Source organism: Nelumbo lutea, chromosome 1 (genome assembly GCF_056320005.1).
Source record: "Nelumbo lutea isolate HS-2025 chromosome 1, American lotus-T2T, whole genome shotgun sequence".
NCBI classification, from domain to species: domain Eukaryota; kingdom Viridiplantae; phylum Streptophyta; class Magnoliopsida; order Proteales; family Nelumbonaceae; genus Nelumbo; species Nelumbo lutea.
This window is the reverse complement of record NC_142684.1, coordinates 46,985,503-47,007,909: the sequence shown is the minus strand read 5'-3', so window position 1 is coordinate 47,007,909 and position 22,407 is coordinate 46,985,503. Positions and strand designations below refer to the sequence as shown.

Here is a 22,407-nt window from a genome sequence, read left to right as displayed (position 1 = left end):
GAGGGAACAAACAATTACGCCCTAGTTTGATTTAGGTCAAACCAAAGTGGCTCCCACTGACTTTCATAAAGCCAGATTTTGGTGGGCCTTAAATCGGCTAGGGTTCCGCACATAACCTCTCGATGAGGTGTGGGGCCCACCACTGAGGGAATTCATCCAATGACCAAAAGGGACACCATGGCAATGATGTGCATTCAGCCATGGTGTGCGCAAGAGCCACTGTCGAATGAGCATGGGCCAAGCACTTATGGCCCATGTACGCAGCACATCACACATCCATACATCTCATGCAGGGATAAATTGATCCAATCAATTAATTATCTGTAAGGCCCGTTGGAAGCCCGTTAAAATTCTATAATATTAACCATTAATATTATCTTGGTATACGGGCTGAATTAGGGTTACCCAGTTCGGCCCATATATCTTTATCCTTTAAAATGGGCTTTTGTAGTTTGAACTATTTAAAACTGGGCCTTAATAGGTTGGGCCGAATTAACGATTTAATTAAATATCAATCCGTAGGCCCATTAGTGGGAAAATTAGGGCTGACTTTCAGCCTTGATTAAACCCTAGAATTGGTCCAAACAGTTTGAACCAATCATGGTTCGAATGGGTCTAGGGTTTGATTTTTAATTAAATCCTTAATTCAAGAAAATAATCTCAAATTAAATAACTGATAAAAGAAAAAAACAAAAAATAGTTAATCAGGGCTGTTCGCACACTCCATCCTGCAAAACAGAGGTTAGATCACAGATTGCAGTTTCTCAAACTGTAAATCGCAGATAGCGAATCTCCCATCTACGAAATCTCCTTCTCTACGTCGCCATCTTCGATCCTGAATAAAAAATAAATAGAAATCCTATTTCTATTAATTATTATATTAGATTGAATGCCTATACTTTGAGTCTAAAAATAAAAAAAAATATTTACAGACCAAAAGTAATAAATAAATTCAATAAACTGCAAATCTTGCAGTTCTCCCTACGCAAACCAAGATTTCGATCTCCTCTTGTACGAATAGCCCATAAATCAAGAAAATTATAAAGAACTATTCTAAATAATAATCAGATTTATTTAAAATTAATTTCAGATTATTTGCCCATCTATTTTGGGAACAAATATCCCAAAACCCATATCTACGCAAATTGGGTAGAACACCTTCTCCCTATTTGCACAGGTTCAGATCTGAAACAGAATGGTTCAAGATTTGAACCATGGCTCTGATACCACTGAAGGGATAGAAAATCCATCACATGGACGCCCAAGATTGTGGATTAAAGGGGGGCGAATTTCAAAAATTTTTCTCTCCCTTCAATTGGGAAACGAATTCCCAATTTCGAAAATCATATTTTCAAGGATCATTCTTGAACCACAAACTGAACCAGATCTGAACCAAAAGGAGGAGAGAGAGATAATACCTAATACAGAGGAATAGTATCTCTCAATGGAAGTGTTCACGCCCAAGGTAGAAACCAAAATCTGCTCCCACTGAAGATGGCGTAGTGCAAGGTGGAGCAGAATCAGTAGTGTCTTTCCTAAGAACTTGATTCTTCCCAAGAATCACCTGGACGGCTTGTGAATACAATTCCTACCAATCTTTTCTCCAAAAGATTGGAATCAAGATCCAATCTTGATTTCTCCCAAACAATGGAGATTGAACTACTATAGGCAGCGGCTGCAGGAAGGAGGCGGCTAGAAAGAATTTGCAGGGTGCAGAATTCTCTCCTCTGTGATCTCAGCTCTGAAGAGAAGAGTTGAGTCTGTTGGATGTTGTTGGATGTCAAAAGGCTGCCGCCCCCTGTTCCTTTTATAGACTTAAAGGGATCAGCTCCTAATCCCATTAGGAGTTGCTAACCCAAATCATATCTGGATTAGAAGTCCTTTTAAAGATAAGGGATAATCTTTATCTTTTCTGTAGATTAGATCAGCCAGCTCCTTAGGAAGTTTCCAAATTAGCTCAGTTCGAAATGGGCATAAGGCCCACTTAGGATTATGTATTCATCAAACCTTCCAAACTGCTGCCCAGTTGGGCTTCTTTGTATGGCGTGGGACCCAAACATTGATCTACACATCAGCCACATGGGTTCAGCCCAGCCTCTGTTACAAGGCCTGGCCGAATACACTGTTATGGATAGTGCACCCCCTGAAACCCATCAGATGGGCTCTATGGGCCCAACACTTACCCTAAGTGGTCCCTGGGCCAAGCCACGTTGTAACACCCAGTGACTATGGATAGATGCAAGATTAGCCCATCAGGTATTATCCTCAATGGCCTTACACTTAACCTCTCAGCCCATAATGATCATACACTGCCCGACAAGAGAGGACCTCTCCCTCAGCTGCAAGGAACAGTGTTGCACTCTCTCAAGTATGGATCCCTGGAATTAAATCCTTTTGCAAATCATTTTGAAACCATAATATATATAATTTTATATCTCATATAAAATATATTTTGTAAAACAAATCTCAACCATTGAAATCGGTTGCCGGCAGTCTTGGTTTCCATCAATGAGAGTGCATCCCCGATCATTACCTTTGTCCGACAAAGGGGCTGATCCTGTCACTATGATCACCCACTCAAATGAATTCTCAGACTGTCCCAACATACCCAGGTTTTGACCCCCGCTAAGGATCTCACTGATTGGTACATCAAAGACAGCCTAATCCGACACCTAGTGCAGTATCATAATCGAGTCTAGGGGTCGGGTGTAACTTTTCATTTTTGCCCATCAATCTCCAAAGTCCATGGCAATACTGGAAATCTGGTCCAGTTCAAAGATTCAATTAATCCCACACTGTGTGTGCATAGGGTCTCACCCTGATAGCTGAGACAAGCCACCCCAACCGACTTGGTGGCACCACAATGTCAGCCTTGTCAGGACAGGTCTCCCCAGACCGACCCATTGGCTGTGAACATTCTAAACTAACACGAGTCTCATTAAGTGTCCAGTTTAAGGGTATTACACAGAAACATACCAAGGGAACATGAATCAAATATGCACTTTAATTCATTTACAATAAACTCATAAAGTACATCATTTTGATTGAAGCTAAGGGCATACAAAACTGTCTAATTCTTGAATTAGGACTCTTTAAGTAATAAGAATAATCCCTTATCTTATTTGTAGTTCAAGATTAGCTCATTTTGAATTAATTTAGGAGTTCCCTGATCCAAATCTTTATTTGGATCTGGACTCTTTAAGTGGATGAGAGTTATCTTTTTATCCTTATCTGCCGATCCAAACCTAGATTCGCCCATATTTAATTAGCCCAGCTCGAAATGGGCTTTTTGAAGGGATGAGAGATCCATCCCATGGACGCCTAAAGATTGCGGAATAAGGGGTGAATTTCAAAAAAAAATTTCTCTCCCTTCCCTATTTAGAAAATCATATTTTCAAATATCATTCTTGAACCTTATACTGAACCAAAAGGAATAGGAGAGAATTATACCTGATACGGAGAAGTAATATCTCCCAACGGAGTTGTTCACGCCTAAGAAAGGATCCAAAGACTGCTCCCACTGAAGATGGCACAGTGCAGGATGGAGCAGAATCAGCAATGTTCTCCCCCAAGAACTCTGTCCTTTGCAAGAATCAGTAGAATGGTACATGAGCACAGCTTCCTTTCAATCCTTTCTCAAAGAACTGATGTCAAGATCCAATCTTGACATCTCCCACAACTGGAGATCGAACTGGAAAACAGGGTGGCAAGAACAGGGAGGCGGCAAGAGAGTATTCGCAGGATGCAGAATTCTCTATTCTTGATTTCAGCACTAAAAAGGATATGATGTATGTCTCCTAAAGGCTGCCACCCCCTCATTCTTTTTGTTAACTTAAAAGATCAGCTCCTAACCCCATTAGGATCTGCTTATCCAAATCATATTTGGATCAGCCTTCTCTTCTAGTGATAAGGATAAACCCTTATCTTATCTGCAGATTAGATTAGCTTTCTCCTAATCCCATTAGGAGGTTTCTAGATCTGAATCACATTCAGATCTGGACTCTCTGAGTGGATAGGATTAAGACCCTATCCTATCTGCTAATCCATCTCACAATTCGCCCCTTTAATTAACTCAATAAATAACCCAGTTAGAAATGGGCTTTAGGCCCATTAAGCTTATGTGCTCACTTAACCTTCCTAACTGCGGCCCAGTTGGGCTTCCTTGTATGGCGTGGGACCCAAACATTGATCTACACATCAGCCACATGGGTTCGGCCCAGCCTGTGTTACAAGGCCTGGTCGAATACACTGTTAAAGATAGTGTACCCCCTGAAACCCATCGAATGGGCTCTATGGGCCCAACACTTACCCTAAGTGGTCCCTGGGCCAAGCCACCTTGTAACACGCAGGGACTGTGGGCAGATGCAAGATTAGCCCATCAGGTATTATCCTCAATGGTCTTACACTTAACCTCTCAGCCCTTAATGATCATACACTGCCCAACAAGAGAGGACCTCTCCCTCAGTTGCAAGAAACAGTGTTGCACTCTCTACTTGATATTGATCCCGGGAATTAAAACCTTTTTGCAAACATTTTAGAAACCATAATATATATACTTTTATATCTCATATAAAATATACTTTGCAAAACAAATCTCAACGGTTGAAATCGGCTACCGGCAGTCTTGGTTTCCAATAGTGAGAGTGCATCCCCGATCATTACCTTTGTCCGACAAAGGGGTTGATCCTTATCACTAGAAGAGAAGGCTGATCCAAATATGATTTGGGTAAGCAACTCCTAATGGGATTAGGAGACATACATCATATCCTCTTTAGTGCTGAAATCAAGAAGAGAGAATTCTGCACCCTACGAATACTCTCTTGCTGCCTCCTTGTTCTTGCCGCCCTGTTTTCCAGTTGTGGGAGAAGTCAAGATTGGATCATGACATCAGTTCTTTGAGAAAGGATTGAAAGGAAGCTGTGCTCACGTACCATTCTACTGATTCTTACGAAGGACAGAGTTCTTGGGGAAGAACACTACTGATTCTACTCCATCCTGCACTGTGCCATGTTCAGTGGGAGCAGTCTTTGGATCCTTCCTTGGGCATGAACACCTTTCGTTGGGAGATATTACTTCTCCGTATCAGGTATAATTCTCTCCTATTCCTTTTGGTTCAGATCTGGTTCAGTTTAAGGTTCAAAAATGATCATTGAAAATATGATTTTCTAAATAGGGAATGTGATTCACAGTTGAAGGGAGAGAAAAATTTTTGAAATTTGCCCCTTATTCCGCAATGTTTGTGGGTCCATGGGATGGATCTCTCATCCCTTCAGTGGTATCAGAGCCATAGTTCAAATCTTGAACCATTCTATTTCAGATCTGAACCTGCGCAATTAGGGAGAAGGCGTTCTACCCAATTTGTGCAGATATGGTTTTTGGGAAATTTGTTCCCAAAACAGATGGGCAAATAATCTGAAATTAATTTTAAATAAATCTGATTATTATTTAGAATTGATCTTTATAATTTTATTGATTTATGGGTTGTTCGTACAAGAGGAGATCGAATTCTTGGTTTGCGCAGGGAACCTGCGAATTTGCAGTTCTTTAATTATTTTGGGTCTGTAAATATTTTTTTTATTTTCTAGACTCAATGTATTGGTATTCAATCTGATGTAATTATTAATAGAAATAGGATTTCTATTTATTTTTATTTTGGATCGAAGTTGGCAGCGTAGAAAAGGAGATTTCGCAGATGGGAGAAACGCTATCTGCGATGTGATCTAACCTCTGTTTTGCAGGAAGGATTGTGCGAATAGCCCTGATTGACTGATTCTTGTTTTTTTTCTTTTATCAGTATTTAATTTCAGATTATTTTCTTGAATTAAGGATTTATTAAAAATCAAACCCTAGACCCATTCGAACCGAGATTGGTTCAAACTGTTTGGACCAATTCTAGGGTTTAATCAAGGCTGAAAGTCAGCCCTAATTTCCCACTAATGGGCCTAAGGATTGATATTTAATTAAATGGTTAATTCAACCCAGCTGTAAAGGCCCAGTTTTAAATAGTTCAAACTGCAAAAGCCCATTTGAAAAGATAAAGCTATATGGGCCAAACTGGGTAACCCTAATTCAGCCCATATACCTAGATAATATTAATGGTTAATATTATGGAATTTTAACGAGCTTCCAACTGGCCTTACAGATAATTAATTGATTGGATCAATTTATCCCTGCATGAGATGTATGGATGTGTGATGTGCTGCGTACATGCGCCATAAGTACTTGGCCCATGCTCATTCGACAGTGGCTCTTGCGCACACCATGGCTGAATGCACATCATTGCCATGGTGTCCCTTTTGGTCATTGGATGACTTCCCTCAGTAGTGGGCCCCACACCTCATCAAGAGGTTACGTGCGGAACCCTAGCCGATTTAAGGCCCACCGAAATCTGGCTTTATGAAAGTCAGTGGTAGCCACTTTGGTTTGACCTAAATCAAACTAGGGCGTAATTTTGTTCCCTCCAGCTAATATGAGTGCATGTGATAGGGAGATTCATATGATGAACTCTCTAAAGGCCTTCCATCATTAGCATGAGGATGGGTCCTTCAGTAATGAGGAAACGCACCAGAAAATGGGCTATCCATTTGCTGTTGGGCTTGTCTGAGTGTTTCATAAGATGATAGGGGCGTCATAGACCGATATGCGAGGGGCTTCACCAGAAAATGGGAACTCTCTCACGGTACCTTGGTGTTCACGAATATGATGGGTAAGCACTCACTGGACAGAAAGGTTTACCTGAAAACAGCTCTGAACCTTGTCTGACAAAGGCCAAAGGGAAAACTCATATAATGAGTGGATATGATCCTTCACAGAAAGGTGGTGGGGTTATGCAGCTGAAACAGTTGGCTCCATGCACCCTATGTGATTTCCCTCATTTCCAGAGACAACCCATAGTCTCCGTCACTAAGAAAGGAGGGAAATCTCAGAGATCAATAAATGGAAATTGATCGTAGATTAAAATCCATATCTATGAAATGAACATGAATCAAATTAGGTTGTGGACTGATGTTTGCTCTTTTATCAGAAAATGGCAAACGGATCTTTTGCAAAACTGCTTGATGACAACAAGTTGAAGGGCCCAAACTATGCTAACTGATACAGGAACCTTATGCTGGTCCTAGCTTCTGAAAAGTTGGACAAAGTGGCAAAGAATCCTGCCCCGGAGCATCCGGGTGATAGGGCTTCTGAGGCCAGAAGGAGAGACTATCAAGAATGGGAGGAGAAAACTCCCTTGCCTGGTGTTACGTCATTGCCTCCTTGGACAACCCGATATAAAGGCAGTTCGATCAGATCGAACTTGCCAAAGACATATTGGACAGTCTCAGGACAATGTATGAAGAGCAGAATCGTTCTAAGGAGAAATTTGATTTCTGTCTCAAAACTGTGTGCAAATGGTTATTCTGTCTTCTTTAGTAATATGATTACTATTAAAAGAAACAACAGATTCATCGCATATGGGGAACTGGAGTACGATCTCTATGTTCTACATCCTTCTCTAGAAAGGAACATAACCGAAACTACGTCAGCTGAAATCCCCAAGAAGAGAGCCCGTGATACAGTTAATCCCAAGGTTGGTAAAGGATGGTCCTTTGGATTTTCTAACTGTAGAAGATCTTTCCACTTGTGAGCCTTGCCTACAAGGCAAGATGACGAAACGACCATTTAACGGTAAGCCTAAAAGATGTACAAGCACACTTGACCTAATACATACTGATGTATGTGGTCCCCTGAGTGTTAGGACACGAAATCAACACGTGTATTTCATCACCTTCACATATGATTTTTCACGATACGGTTACGTGTACCTAATGAGACACAAGTCTGAATCATTTGAAAAGTTCAAAGAGTTTAGACAAGAGATCGAGAAATAGTTAGGAAGAGAAATTAAGGCCCTTCGATCAGATCGAGGTGGCGAGTACCTCTCTGATGAATTCAGGGACTACTTAAAGGACAATGGGATAGTATCGCAATTAGCTCCTCCTGCTACACCACAACTTAACGGTGTTTCAGAGAGGAGGAATAGGACCTTATTGGATATGGTCCGGTCGCTTCTCTTACACTTAGAGTTACCCACATCATTTTGTAGTTACACATTAGAAACTACGATTTATGTGCTGAATCGGGTTCCAACCAAATCGGTTCCGAATACTCCATATGAACTTTGGACCGGAAAGAAACCAAGTGTCAGACACTTGAAGATTTAGGGTTGTCCAGCACACATTAAAAGAACGAGTGCAGACAAGTTGGAATCCAAGACCAGCCATTGCCTATTTGTAGGCTACCCAAAAGGCTCTGTAGGTGACCTATTCTATGACCCAAGTGAGCAGAAAGTGTTCTGTAGTCGTAATGCGCAATTCTTGGAAACTGACTATATCCTGGACACCCATCGTCAGGAAGTTGTTCTTGATGAGGAGAGCTCAGGAGCAGTGGGAGATGTCCCACGAGTTCCAGGTAGTGACCAACCTAGAAGATCCACTCGGGTATCGAGGCCACCAGTCCGTTATGGCTATGACCAGGATAGTTACCTGGTGGAAACCTTGACTAGTGAGGAGGATCCCGTGACTTACACGGAAGCTATGTTGGACATAGATTCCCAGAAGTGGGTGGAGGCCATGAGAGCAGAGATAGTGTGCTGTTTGCTGGAGGATCCCGTGACTTACACGGTAGCTCACTACAGATCCAAGGGTATACAGATGCCGATTTCCAGTCAGACCCAGATGATAGAAAGTCTACATCTGGATATGTTTTCACGATAGGATCGTGTGCTGTTTGCTGGAAAAGCAGCAAACAGGGGTCCACTACAGACTCCACGACCGAGGCCGAGTACATTGTCGCAAGTTAGGCTGCCAAAGAAGCCGTGTGGATGAAGAAGTTCATTCATGAGTTGGGAGTAGTTCCGTCTGCCAAATCACTCATCCCATTGTTGTGTGACAACAATGGAGCCATTGATCAGGCTAAGGAGCCATGAGCCCACTCGAAGTCGAAGCACATCGAGAGGAAGTACCACGTACTGCGGGAGATTGTTGGTAGAGGGGACGTCCTGATTGAGAAGGTAGCGTTAGCGGAAAATGTAGCAGACCCATTGACAAAGCCATTATCACAAAAAGTGTTTGAGAAACACGTGGAAAGCATGGGACTCCGGCTAGTACCTGATTGGACCTAAGTGCAAGTGGGAGCTGTTAGACAGTTTTGTATGACCCTAGCTTCAATCAAAATTGATGTACTTTATGAGTTTATTGTAAATGAATAAAAGTGCATATTTTGATTCATGTTCCCTTGGTATGTTTTTGTGTAATACCCTTAAGCTGGACACTTAATGAGACTTGTGTTAGTTTAGAATGTTCACAGCCAGTGGGTCGGTCTGGGGAGACCTATCCTGACAAGGCTGACACTATGGTGCCACCATGTCAGTTGGGGTGGCTTGTCTCAGCTACCGGGGTGAGACCCTAGGCACATACAATGTGGGATTAATTGAATCTTTGAACTGGACCAGATTTCCAGTATTGCCCTGGACCTTGGAGATTGATGGGCAAAACTGGAAAGTTACACCCGACCCCTAGACTCGATTATGATACTGCACTAGGTGTCGGATCGGGCTGTTTTTGATGTACCAATCAGTGAGATCCTTAGCGGGGGTCAAAACCTGGGTATGTTGGGACAATCTGAGAATTCATCTGAGTGGGTGATCATAGTGACAGGATCAGCGCCTTTGTCGGACAAAGGTAATGATCGGGGATGCACTCTCACTGTTGGAAACCAAGACTACCGGTAGCCGATTTCAACCGTTGAGATTTGTTTTGCAAAGTATATTTTATATGAGATATAAGAGTATATATATTATGGTTTATAAAATGTTTGCAAAAAGGTTTTAATTCCCGGGATCATAATCAAGTAGAGAGTGCAACACTGTTTCTTGCAGCCGAGGGAGAGGTCCTCTCTTGTCGGGCAGTGTATGATCATTAAGGGCTGAGAGGTTAAGTGTAAGACCATTGAGGATAATACCTGATGGGCTAATCTTGCATCTGCCAAAAGTCCCTGGGTGTTACAAGGTGGCTTGGCCCAAGGACCACTTAGGATAGGTGTTGGGCCCATAGAGCCCATTCGATGGGTTTCAGGGGGTGCACTGTCTTTAACAGTGTATTCAACCAGGAACTGTAACAAAGGTTGGGCCGAACCCATGTGGCTGATGTGTAGATCAATGCTTAGGTCCCACGCCATACAAGGAAGCCCAACTGGGCCGCAGTTAGGAAGGTTAAGTGAGCACATAAGCTTAATGGGCCTAAAGCCCATTTCAAACTGGGTTATTTATTGAGTTAATTAAAGGGGCGAATTGTGAGATGGATTAGCAGATAGGATAGGGTCTTAATCCTATCCACTCAGAGAGTCCAGATCTGAATGTGATTCAGATCTAGAAACCTCCTAATGGGATTAGGAGAAAGCTAATCTAATCTGCAGATAAGATAAGAGTTTATCCTTATCACTAGAAGGGAAGGTCGATCCCTATATGATTTGGATAAGCAGCTCCTAATGGGATTAGGAGCTGATCTTTTAAGTTAACAAAAAGAAGGAAGGGGGCGACAGCCTTTAGGAGACATACATCAGATTCTCTTTAGTGCTGAAATCAAGAAGAGAGAATTCTGCACCCTGCGAATACTCTCTTGCCGCCTCCCTGTTCTTGCCGCCCTGTTCTCCAGTTCGATCTCCAATTGTGGGAGAAGTCAAGTTTGGATCTTGACATCAGTTCTTTGAGAAAGGATTGAAAGGAAGCTGTGCTCACGTACCATTCTACTGATTCTTGCAAAGGACAGAGTTCTTGGGGAAGAACACTGCTGATTCTGCTCCATCCTACACTGCGCCATCTTCAGTGGGAGCAGTCTTTGGATCCTTCCTTGGGCGTGAACACCTTCGTTGGGAGATATTACTTCTCTGTATCATGTATAATTCTCTCCTATCCCTTTTGGTTCAGATCTGGTTCAGTTTAAGGTTAAAAAATGATAATTGAAAATATGATTTTCTAAATAGGGAATGTGATTCCCGGTTGAAGGGAGAGAAAAATTTTTGAAATTTGCCCATTATTCCACAATCTTTGGGCATCCATGGGATGGATCTCTCATCCCTTCACTATGAACATTCTAAACTAACACGAGTCTCATTAAGTGTCCAGTTTAAGGGTATTACACGAAAACATACCAAGGGAACATGAATCAAATATGCACTTTTATTCATTTACAATAAACTCATAAAGTACATCAATTTTGATTGAAGCTAAGGGCATACAAAACTGTCTAACAGCTCCCACTTGCACTTAGGTCCAATCAGGTACTAGCCGGAGTCCCATGCTTTCCACGTGTTTCTCAAACACTTTCTTTGATAGTGGCTTTGTCAATGGGCCTGCTACATTTTCCGTTGACGCTACCTTTTGAATCAGGACGTCCCCTCTACCAACAATCTCCCGCAGTACGTGGTACTTTCTCTCGATGTGCTTCGACTTCGAGTGGGCTCGTGGATCCTTAGCCTCAACAATGGCTCTATTGTTGTATCACAACAATGGGATGGGTGATTTGTTGGATGGAACTACTCCCAACTCATGAATGAACTTCTTCATCCACACGGCTTCTTTGGCAGCCTCACTTTCTAGCAAACAGCACACGATCCTATCGTGAAAACATATCCAGATGTAGACTTTCTATCATCTGGGTCTGACTGGAAATCGGCATCTGTATACCCTTGGATCTGTAGTGAGCTACCGTCGAATACTAGACAAAACTCTTTTGTCCTTCGAAGGTAGTTAAGTATGTTTTTCACAGCAGTCCAATGCTCCTGCCCTGGGTTGGCCTGAAATCTGCTTACTACACTCACTACCTGAGCTATGTCAGGATGAGTGCCCAGCATGGCATACATGATGCTCCCTACGGCTGAGGCATAAGGAACATCTTTCATGCCATCAATCTCCTCAGAAGCCTTTTGGAGACATCTTCTTGGAGAGAGTGACTCTATGCCTAAAAGGAATATTTCCTTTCTTGGAGTTTTCCATGCTGTATCTGTTGACTCTTTTGTCAATATAAGCAGATTGGGATAATCCTATTCACCATAGTTAACATACCTACATCATTCCCAATGAGTAGAATGTCATCTACATACAGAACCAAGAAGGTAACCTTATCTCCACTGTACTTCCTGTAGACACAGGGTTCATCCGAATTCTGCTCGAAGTCAAACAATTTGACGGCAGAGTCAAAATGGATGTTCCAACTTCTAGAAGCTTGCTTAAGTCCATAAATTGATCTATTAAGTTTACATACCAAGTTTTCCTGACCTGCGACAATGAAGCCTTGCGGCTGCAGCATATAGATATCTTCAGTAAGATCTCCATTCAGGATTGCAGTTATGACATCCATTTGCCAAATCTCATAATCATGGTATGCTGCTACAGCTAGCAAGATCCTAATGGATTTAAGCATGGCCACAGGCAAAAAGGTTTCCTCATAATCGGTGCCCTCTTTTTGAGTGTACCCTTTCGCCACCAGACGAGCCTTGAAGGTCTCAACCTTACCATCGGGGCCCTTCTTCCTCTTGTAAATCCATTCGCAACCGATTGCTTTTACCCCGGAGGGCGGATCTACTAGAGTCTAGACTCCATTGGTCTCCATTGAGTCTATCTCTGCTCTCATGGCCTCCACCAACTTTTGGGAATCTATGTCCAACATACCTTCCGTGTAAGTCATGGGATCCTCCTCACTAGTCAAGGTTTCCACCAGGTAACTATCCTAGTCATAACCATAACGGACTGGTGGCCTGGATACCGGAGTGGATCTTCTAGGTTGGTCACAACCTGGAACATGTGGGACATCTCCCACTGCTCCTAAGCTCTCCTCATCAAGAACAACTTCCTGACGATGGGTGTCCAGGATATAGTCGGTTTCCAAGAATTGCGCATTACGACTGCAGAACACTTTCTACTCAGTTGGGTCATAGAATAGGTACCTACAGAGCCTTTTGTGTAGCCTACAAATAGGCAACGGCTGGTCTTGGATTCCAACTTGTCTGCACTCGTTCTTTTAACGTGTGCTGGACAACCCCAAATCTTCAAGTGTTTGACACTTGGTTTCTTTCTGGTCCAATGTTCATATGGAGTATTCAGAACCGATTTGGTTGGAACCCGATTCAGCACATAAATCGCAGTCTCTAAGGTGTAACCCCAAAAGAATGTGGGTAACTCTGAGTGTATGAGAAGCGACCAGACCATATCCAATAAGGTCCTATTCCTCCTCTCCGAAACACCGTTAAGTTGTGGTCTAACAGGAGGAGCTAATTGCGATACTATCCCATTGTCCTTTAAGTAGTCCCTGAATTCGTTAGAGAGATACTCGCCACCTCGATCTGATTGAAGGGCCTTAATTTCTCCCTAACTGTTTCTCGACCTCTTGTCTAAACTCTTTGAACTTTTCAAAGGATTCAGACTTGTGTCTCATTAGGTACACGTAACCGTATCGTGAAAAATCATCTGTGAAGGTGATGAAATACACGTGTTGATTTTGTGTCCTAACACTCAGGGGACCACATACATTAGTCTGTATTAGGTCAAGTGTGCCTGTACATTTTTCAGGTTTACCGTTAAATGGCCGTTTTGTCATCTTGCCTTGTAGGCAAGACACACAAGTGGGAAGATCTTTTACAGTTAGAAAATCCAAAGGACCATGTACGCATCCGATGTGGCCGGTCTTCTTGCAGAAGTGACAGGCATCCGATGCTTTGTCTTTCTTCTACTTCTTGCTCTTAGTGGCTTTCTTCTGAGGCTTCTTTGCCTTCCTCTTTCTCTTGCCTGTCTTGCCAGCTTCAACAAGCATGGCTACAGGCTCCTCCTTTCTAATCAGTTCTTTAGATCTTTGCAACATATTGCTGAGCTCTTGTAAGCTGACATTCAGCTTGTTCATGTTATAGTTCATGATGAACAGATTAAAGGAAGGAGGCAAAGAGTTAAGGATAGCATCTATCTGGGTTGCAAGGTCCAGCCCGGATCCAAGAGCCTCCAGTTCATTGATGTATCCCATCATCCGAAGACAATGGTCGTGAACTTATTGACCCTTGGACATTTGTGCGGTCATGAACTATTTCAAGACCTTTTGTCGAGTAGAACGATTCTGCTCTTCATACATTGTCCTGAGACTGTCCAATATGTCTTTGGCAAGTTCGATCTGATCGAACTACCTCTGTATCGGGTTGTCCAAGGAGGCAATGATGTAACACCGGGCGAGGGAGTTTTTTTCCTCCCATTCTTGATAATCTCTCCTTCGGGGCTCAGATGCCCTATCACCCGGACGCTCCGGGGCAGGATTCTTTGCCACTTTGTCCAACTTTTCAGAAGCTAGGACAAGCATAAGGTTCCTGTACCAGTCAGCATAGTTTGGGCCCTTCAACTTGTTGTCATCAAGCAGTTTTGCAAATGTTCCGTTTGCCATTTTCTGATAAAAGAGCAAACATCAGTCCACAACCTAATTTGATTCATGTTCATTTCATAGATATGGATTTTAATCTACGATCCATTTCCATTTATTCGTCTCTGAGATTTCCCTCCTTTCTCAGTGACAGAGACTATAGGTTGTCTCTGGAAATTTGGGAAATCACATAGGGTGCATGGAGCCAACTGTTTCAGCTGCATAACCCCACCACCTTTCTGTGAAGGATCATATCCACTCATCATATGAGTTTTCGCTTTGGCCTCTATCAGACAAGGTTCAGAGCCATTTTCAGGTAAACCTTTCTGTCCAGTGAGTGCTTACCCATTATATTCATGAACGCCAAGGTACCGTGAGAGAGTTCCCATTTTCTGGTGAAACCCCTCCCACATCGGTCTATGACGCCCCTATCATCTTATGAAACACTAAGACAAGCCCAACAGCAAATGGATAGCCCATTTTCTGGTGCGTTTCCTCATTACTGAAGGACCCATCCTCATGCTAATGATGGAAGGCCTTTAGAGAGTTCATCATATGAATCTCCCTATCACATGCACTCATATTAGCTGGAGGGAACAAAAATTATGCCCTAGTTTGATTTCGGTCAAACCAAAGTGGCTCCCACTGACTTTCATAAAGTCATATTTTGGTGTGCCTTAAATCGGCTAGGGTTCCGCACGTAATCTCTTGATGAGGTGTGGAGCCCACCACTGAGGGAAGTCATCCAATGACCAAAAGGGACACCATGGCAATGATGTGCATTCAGCCATGGTGTGCGCAAGAGCCACTGTCGAATGAGCATGGGCCAAGTACTTATGGCCCATGTACGCAGCACATCACACATCCATACATCTCATGTAGGGATAAATTGATCCAATCAATTAATTTTCTGTATGGCCCGTTGGAAGCCCGTTAAAATTCCATAACATTAACCATTAATATTATCTAGGTGTATGGGCTGAATTAGGGTTACCCAGTTCGGCCCATATAGCTTTATCCTTTAAAATGGGCTTCTGTAGTTTGAACAATTTAAAACTAGGCCTTTACAAGCTTGGCCGAATTAACCATTTAATTAAATATCAATCCTTAGGCCCATTAGTGGGCAATTAGGGCTGACTTTCAGCCTTGATTAAACCCTAGAATTGGTCCAAACAGTTTGAACCAATCTCGGTTCGAATGTGTCTAGGGTTTGATTTTTAATTAAATCTTTAATTCAAGAAAATAATCTGAAATTAAATACTGATAAAAGAAAAAAAAACAAGAATCAATCAATCAGGGCTGTTCGCACAATCCATCCTGCAAAACAGAGGTTAGATCACAGAATGCAGTTTCACAAACTACAAATCGCAGATAGCGTTTCCCCCATCTGCGAAATCTCCTTCTCTACGAAATCTCCTTTTCTGCGCCGCCATCTTCGATCCAAAATAAAAACAAATAGAAATCCTATTTATATTAATAATTACATCAGATCCAATGCCTATACATTGAGTCTAGAAAAAAAAAAATAATATTTACAGACCCAAAAATAATTCAAGAACTGCAAAATCGTAGGTTCCCTGCGCAAACCAAGAATTCGATCTCCTCTTGTACGAACAACCCATAAATCAAGAAAATTATAAAAATCAGATTTATTTAAAATTAATTTCGGATTATTTGCTCATCTGTTTTGGGAACAAATTTCCCAAAAACCAAATATGCGCAAATTGGGTAGAACGCCTTCTCCCTAATTGCGCAGGTTCAGATCTGAAACAGAATGGTTCAAGATTTGAACCATGGCTCTGATACCACTGAAGGGATGAGAGATCCATCCCATGGATGCCCAAAGATTGCGGGATAAGGGGCGAATTTCAAAAAAAATTTCTCTCCCTTCAACTGGGAATCACATTCCCTATTTAGAAAATCATATTTTCAAGGATCATTCTTGAACCTTAAACTGAACCAGATCTGAACCAAAAGGAATAGAAGAGAATTATACCTGATACGGAGAAGTAATATCTCCCAACGAAGGTTTTCACGCCCAAGGAAGGATCCAAAGACTGCTCCCACTGAACATGCCGCAGTGAAGGATGGAGCAGAATCAGCAGTGTTCTTCCCCAAGAACTCTGTCCTTCTCAAGAATCAGTAGAATGGTACGTGAGCACAGCTTCCTTTCAATCCTTTCTCAAAGAACTGATGTCATGATCCAATCTTGACTTCTCCCACAACTGGAGATCGAACTAGAAAACAGGGCGGCAAGAACAAGGAGGCGGCAAGAGAGTATTCGTAGGGTGCAGAATTCTCTCTTCTTGATTTCAGCGCTAAAAAGGATCTGATGTATGTCTCCTAAAGGCTGCCGCCCCCTCCTTCTTTTTGTTAACTTAAAAGATCAGCTCCTAATCCCATTAGGAGCTGCTTATCCAAATCATATTTGGATCAGCCTTCTCTTCTATTGATAAGGATAAACCCTTATCTTATCTGCAGATTAATTAGCTTTCTCCTAATCCCATTAGGAGGTTTCTAGATCTGAATCACATTCAGATCTGAACTCTCTGAGTGGATAGGATTAAGACCCTATCCTATCTGCTAATCCATCTCACAATTCGCCCCTTTAATTAACTAAATAAATAGTCCAGTTCGAAATGGGCTTTAGGCCCATTAAGTTTATGTGCTCACTTAACCTTCCTAACTGCTGCCCAGTTGGGCTTCCTTGTATGGCGTAGGACCCAAGCATTAATCTACACATCAGCCACATGGGTTCGGCCCAGCCTTTGTTATAAGGCTTGGTCGAATACACTGTTAAAGACAGTGCACCCCCTGAAATCCATCGAATGGGCTCTATGGGCCCAACACTTACCCTAAGTGGTCACTGGGCCAAGCCATCTTGTAACACCCAGGGACTGTGGGCAGATGCAAGATTAGCCCATCAGGTATTATCCTCAATGGTCTTACACTTAACATCTCAGCCCTTAATGATCATACACTGCCCGACAAGAGAGGACCTCTCCCTCGGCTGCAAGGAACAGTGTTGCACTCTCTACTTATATGGATCCCGGGAATTAAAACTTTTTTGCAAACATTTTAGAAACCATAATATATATACTTTTATATCTCATATAAAATATACTTTGCAAAACAAAACTCAACGGTTGAAATCGGCTGCCGACAGTCTTGGTTTCCAATAGTGAGAGTGCACCCACGATCATTACCTTTGTCCGACAAAGGCGCCGATCCTGTCACTATGATCACCCACTCAGATGAATTCTCGGATTGTCCCAACATACCCAGGTTTTGACCCCCGCTAAGGATCTCACTAATTGGTACATCAAAGACAGCCCGATCTGACACCTAGTGCAGTATCACAATCGAGTCTAGAGGTCGGGTGTAACTTTCCAGTTTTGCCCATCAATCTCCAAGGTCCAGGGCAATACTGAAAATCTGGTCTAGTTCAAAGATTCAATTAATCCCACACTGTATGTGCCTAGGGTCTCACCCCGATAGCTGAGACAAGCCACCCCAACCGACTTGGTGGCATCACAGTGTCAGCCTTGTCAGGATAGGTCTCCCCAGACCAACCCACTGGCTGTGAACATTCTAAACTAACACGATTCTCATTAAGTGTCCAGTTTAAGGGTATTACACAGAAACATACCAAGGGAACATGAATCAAATATGCACTTTTATTCATTTACAATAAACTCATAAAGTACATCAATTTTGATTGAAGCTAAGGGCATACAAAACTGTCTAACACTTCTAAGCTCACTTCCCTTCAATGCTGGCTAACTTGGCTCTCTTTGTATGGCGTGGGACCCTAACATTGATTTACACATCAACCACTTGGGTTCTGCCTAGCCTTTGTTACAAGGCCTGACCAAATTCACTACTGAATACAGTGAACCCTTGAGTCCATCACTATGGGCTCTTAATGGGCCCAACATTTACACTAAATGGTCCTTGGGCCCAACCATCTTATGATGGCCCAAGGACTGTGGGCAAATGCAAGATTAGCCCATCAGGTATAACCCTCAATGGCCTTACACTTAACTTCTCAGCCCTTAATGATCAAACACTACCCAACAAGAGAGGACCTCTCCCTCGGCTGCAAGGTACGGAGCTGCAGTCTCTGCTCACATGGATATTAGGAATTAAAACCTTTTGCAAACATTTTGAGACCATAATATATATATATATATATATAAGTATATCTCTATATAAATATATTTTACAAAACCAAATTTCAAACACATTTAAAATCCACTACTGGCAGTTTAGGTTGCCATCAGAGAGAGTGCATTTTCCCGATCATTCACTTTGTCCGACAAAGGGGCTGATCCTGTCATTATGATCACCCATTCAAATAAATTCTCAAACTATCCCACCATACCCAGGTTTTGACCCCTCTAAGGATCTCACTGATTGGAATATCAAATATAGTCCAATCCGACACTTAGTGCAGTATCATAATCGAGTCTAGAGGTCTGGTGTAACATTCTATTTTTGTCCATCTATCTCCAAGGTCCAGGGCAATACTAGAATTGCTACACTGCATGTATCTCAGGTCTCACCTTGGCAACTGAGACAAGCCACCCCAACCAACTTGGCAGTACATTAGTGTCAGCCTTGGCAAGATAAATCTCCCCAGATCTAAACTAACACAAGTCTATGTGTCCTGTTTAAGGGTGTTACACAGAAACACACCATAATAACATGAACCAAATATGTTCTTTATTCATTTACAATAAATGTCATAATGTACATCATGCTGATTGGAGCTAAGGGCATACACTATCTAACAGCTCCCACTTGCACTTAGGTCCAATCGAGTATAAGCCAGAGTCTCATATTTTCCACGTGTTTCTCAAACACTTTTTGTATTAGTGGCTTAGTCAATGGGTTTTCTACATTTTCCGTTGATGTTGCCTTCTGAATCAGAATTTCCCCTCTTCCAACTATCTCCCGTAGTACATGGTACATTCTCTCGATGTGATTTGACTTCGAATGGGCTTGTGGGACATCTCTCACTACCCCTGGGCTCTCTTCATCAAGAACAAATTCCTGACGATGATTGTTCAGGATGAAATCTTCCTCCAAGAAATGAGTATTTCGACTACAGAACACCTTCTGCTCTCTTGGGTCATAGAATAAATACCCTATGGAGCCTTTGGGTAACCTACAAGTAGGCAACAACTGATCGTAGATTCCAATTTGTCAGCACTTGTTCTTTTAACATGTATTGGACAACCCCAAATCTTCAAGTGTCTTACACTTGGTTTCTTACTGGTCCAAAGCTCCCAATGAGTCTTTGGAACAAATTTGGTTGACACCCGATTCAACATGTATATCGTAGTCTCTAATGTGTAACCCCAAAAGGATGTGGGTAATTCCAATTGTACGAGAAGTGATTGGACCATATCAAATAAAGTTTGGTTCCTCCTCTCTGACACACCATTTAACTGTGGTGTAAAAGGAGGAGCTAGTTGTGATACTATCCCATTTTCCTTTAAGTAGTCTCTGAATTTCTTAGAGAAATATTCGCCTTTTCGATCTGATCGAAGGGCCTTAATTGTGTCTCCCTACCTATTTTTCAACCTCTTGCCTGAATTGTTTGAACTTTTCAAAGGATTCAAACTTGTGTCTCACTAGGTATGTGTAACCATCCGAGAGTGATCATCGGTAATTGTTATAAAATAAATGTGCTGGTTACATGTCCTAACATTCATGGGACCACATACATCAGTATGTATAAGGTCAAGCGTGCCTGTTGATCATTCAGGCTTACCGTTAAATGGTCGTTTTGTCATCTTACCCTAAAGGCAAGGTTCATAGGTTGGAAAATCTTCTACAGTTAGAAATTTAAAGGACCATCCTTTACCAACCTAGTGATACGATCTATGTTAATGTGGCCAAGTTGGTAGTGCCACAGGCACGAGGGATTAACTATATCACGGGTTCTTTTCTTGGGGTTATTATCTGTCGTAGTTTCAATTATATTTGTTTTCAGAGAATGATGGAGAACATAGAGGCCATTCTTAAGTTCTCCATATACGAGGAATATTCCTTTTGATAGAAATCTCATTACTAAAAAGAACAGAATAACCATCCACACACAATTTTGAAATAGAAATCAAATTTCTTCTCAAATTGGGTACATAAAGACAATCTTTTAATATAATTATTCCTTATTTGAAATACAATTCTACAGTTCATATGGTTGTAGTTACAACACTTGTAGAAATCCCCAAGTAAAGAATCACTTCCCCATCACTCAGTCTTCTACATGTCCTGAACCCCTACAATGTATTACATGCATGAGTAGAAGCCTTGGAATCAATACACCAGGAAGTAGAAGTTACCAACATATCGGTCTCTATGACAAAGGATTCAAAATTACCTTGTTTCTTGGTCTCTAGGTACTGAGGATAGTTCCTCTTCTAGTGGTCGGTCTGCTTACAAAAGTGATAGGCATCTGATGCCTTATCCTTCTTCTGCTTTTTAGGCTTGCTAATTTTCTTCTGAGGTTTCATCTTTACCTTCCTCTTCCTCTTGCCTGATTTGCCACTTTCAATAAGCATGGCTATGGGTTCATCCTTCTTTATCAATTCTTCGGCCCTCTGCAACATATTGTTGAGTTACTAAAGCCTAACATTTAGCTTGTTCATATTGTAATTCATTATGAACTGGTTGAAAGAATGTGGCAAAGAGTTCAAGATGGCATCAACTTTGGTGACATGATCTAGCCTAAATCCAAGAGCCTCTAGTTCATTGATGTATCCCATCATCTTTAGACAATGGTCATGAACTAGCTAGTTCTTGGAAATTTGTGTAGTCCTAAACTGCTTTAGGACCTTCTGATGAGTAGAATGATTTTTCTCTTCATACATTGTCCTTAAACTATCCAAGATATCCTTAGACACTTCGATCTGATCAAACTGTCATTGTATCTAATTGTCTAAGGAGGCTATAATGTAGCATCAGGCAAGAGAGTTTTTCTCTTCTCATTCTTAAAATTCCCTCGTGCAGGCCTCAAAAGCCCTATCATCCAAATGATCCGAAGCAGGGTTCTCAGTAACTTTGTCCAATTTCTCGAACATTAGAACCATTATAAAGTTACAAAACCAATCAGCGTAATCTGGTCCCTTAAGCTTATTATCGTCCAACAGTTTGGCGAATTGTTCATTTGTCATTTCTGATAAAAGTTAAAGCAAATATTAGTCCACAACCTAATTTGATTCATGTTATCTACATAGATATAACTTTTAATCTATGTTCCATTTCCATTTATTCATCTCTGAGATTTCCCCCTATCCTAGTGACAGAGACTATGAAATGTCCCTGGAAATGTGGGAAACCACGTAGAGTGCATGGAGCCAACTGTTTCAACTGCATAACTCACCACTTTCTATGAAGGATCACATTCACTCATCTCATGAGCTTTCCCTTTGGCCTTTGTTAGACAATGTTCATTGCCATTTTAGGTTAAACCTTTCTATCCAGTGAGTGTTTACCCATCATATTCGTGAACGCCAAGGTACTGTGAGAGATTCTTCCATTTTAGGATAGACCCCTCCCACATCGGTCTATGATGCCCCTATCATCTTATGAAACAATCCAACAGATCCAACAACAAATGGATAGCCCAATTTTATGGTGCATTTTCTCATTATTGAAGGAACCATCTTTATGCTAATCATGGAAGGTCTTTGGAGAGTTTCTCATATGAACCTCCCTATCACATGCACTCATATTTCAGTGGAAGGAACAAAATATTACTCCTTAATTTCATTTTGGTCAAACCAAAGTGGCTCCCACTAACTTTCTCAAAGCTAGATTTAAATGGGCCCTAAATGACTAGGGTTCCGCACGATTCCTTTTGGGGAGGAAGTTGATGTGGGGCCCATCAAATGGGGAGATCATCTAATGATCTTATGGACACCATGGCAATGATGTGCATTTAGCCATGGTGTGCGAAAGA

At 41.8% G+C, this 22,407-nt stretch overlaps 1 pseudogene; it reads right to left on the bottom strand.

Annotated features, from left to right (window-relative positions):
• LOC148874533 (phospholipase D delta-like) overlaps nt 1-21,619 on the bottom strand; it is a 68,542-nt pseudogene extending 46,923 nt beyond the window's left edge.
• Nucleotides 21,620-22,407: the final 788 nt, after the last annotated feature.